Raw genomic sequence first — 2,447 nt, forward strand, 5'->3', positions numbered from 1 at the left:
TCTGATCACCAGAGTGTACCGGGACTACATCAATTAAGTGGATATTTGGTTCTCATTACTGTGACTATACAGGACCAACAGTTGAAGTCACTGTTCATATGATGAATGCAGATGTATCTGATCCTCACCACTTTAATGGAATATTTCACCTCACAAGGGAGCTAATGGCTATCATTAGCAGAGAGCTAGAATTTGATCCGAGCGCTCACTCCCCACACTTGCCCTAAAGTTCAGTGATGATTCCATGCTTATGAAACACCTGTATTTATCTAAATTCCCACTCCATGCAGGAAGGTGAATTTGTGTAAGTGATAGGGGGAGAAAGGAATGAAATGCATCTTAGAGATTAACCTGATCCTTGAGCTCTACAGCACCTCGGTGAATGCAAGTCCATTCCTCCTAGAGGGGCTTTGAATCCACACATAGAGTCATACAGAATGGAAACAGACTCTTTGATCCAACAAGACCATGGCAACTGTAACCCTGAACTAAACTAGTCCCACCTGCCTGCATTTGGCCAATATCCCTCCAAACATTTCCTATTCATGTACTTATCCAAATGCCTTTCAAATGTTGTAACTGTGCCTGCATCCACCACTTTCTCTGGCAGTTCATTCCACGCATGGATCACTCTCTGTGTAAAAGAAGTTGCCCTTCAAATCCTTATCAAATTTTTTACCTCTGACCTTAAAAATGCGTCCTCTGGTTTTATGCTCCCCCATCTTGGCGAAAAGTCCCTTGTCATTCACCTTATCTATGACCCTCATGGTTTTTACAAAGTTCAATAAAGTCACCCCTCAACAGCCTACACTCCAGTGGGAAAGGTCCCAGCCTTTCCAGTCTATTTTTATATCTCAAAACCTCCATTCCCAGCGACATCCTGGTAAACCTTTTCTGACCCCCCTCCAGGTTAATAATATCCTTCCTGTAACAGGGTGGCCAGAACTGCACAGAGTATTCCAGAAAAGGCTTTGCCAAAGTCCTGTACAACCCCAACATGATGTCCCAACTCAAAGGTCTGAGCAATGAAGGCAAAAGTGCTAAACACCTTAAACTGCAATTCACACAGTTAGTACGCAGCTCGAGGCTTAATTTGTCCCACACACTACAAAAAGGGTGGTATTAACCTTGGAGAGAGAGGGCAACATAAATGTACTGGAATGATACACAGATTCTAGGGATTAAATTATAATAAGAGTTTACAGATTACAGAGATTAAGAGTTACATTCCCATAATTTAGAAGGTCAAGGGATCATTTGGTGAGGCATTTTAAGATATGAAAGGGAATCTTTGGAGCAGATGGAGAGAAGTTTCGGGCTGAATTTTCTCATTTTTTTTTGGAAAAGTATTCTTTTCAAATGAGACTCATGGCAGCTGGTTAACCAAGGCACATGACACCTTGTCTCACGCCATCTTCCATCAGAACCTAGGAATTAGCATGAGTAGGCAATTCAGGCCTTTGAGCCTGCTTCCCCATTTAGCATGATTATGGCTGATCTTACCCTGCTGTCAAATCCGCTTTCCTGCCTGCTCCCCATAGCCCTTTATTCCACTTTTCATCAGAAACAATTCTATTTCTTTCTAACGGTGACTTTGAAACAATCCAACTGTTGTAAAATCCCCTCTGTTTCACAAATGCCCTTCAGGGAAGGAAATCTGCCACATCCACACAGTCTGGCCTGCATGAGAATCCACACCCATAGAGATGTGGTTGACTCATACATGTCCAAGCAAGCCACCCAGTTCAAGGGCAATTAGGGAAGGGCAATAAATGTTGGCCTTGGCAGCAATGTCCACACATCCCAAGAGTGAATAACACAATGCCGCAGTCGCGTTGCAATCGAACCATAGCTGATGTTACATTTCTATTTAGCAATGTGTTCAGAGCACTGATACTATTGTGCACGGGGCCATATTTGTACAAGAGTTATCTAATATATGGAGATACTTCACTTGCTTGTATATCAGTCCTTGGTGTTTATGTCAATTAAAGACTGGCTCGGTGCCTATTATCTGTGTGTACTCTGAAGCTAAAAACAATGGGAAACATTGTTTAAATAAGAAGGCTTTGTTTTATTTATAAATGCACTGAATGAGGCAGAAATGTTGAAGTCCATGCCAAGAGTATATTTTGATGATTATATGTTGCATGAGAAATGTTTAACATGGCATTTTCAGATTATTGCTTACAATTTTCCTGAAGATCAGTAATAATTATGTCATTGGTTATCACTCTGCGTTGTCATCCACGGAATAAAGTAATAACTGAAGTGTTTTTTTTTCTGTAATATTAGTTGATACTAGTGATTAAAGATATAGGCTATAACAAGTGTTGCAGACGGAACCCAGTCTCTGCGATGATACCCATTTCAAATACTAGGGATGGAATCATTTGCAAGGCTGGGACTAGCACAGAGTATTGATGACAAGATGGTTGCCAACCTTC

This window comes from Stegostoma tigrinum, chromosome 37, assembly GCF_030684315.1.
Source record: "Stegostoma tigrinum isolate sSteTig4 chromosome 37, sSteTig4.hap1, whole genome shotgun sequence".
In the NCBI taxonomy this organism is placed as follows: domain Eukaryota; kingdom Metazoa; phylum Chordata; class Chondrichthyes; order Orectolobiformes; family Stegostomatidae; genus Stegostoma; species Stegostoma tigrinum.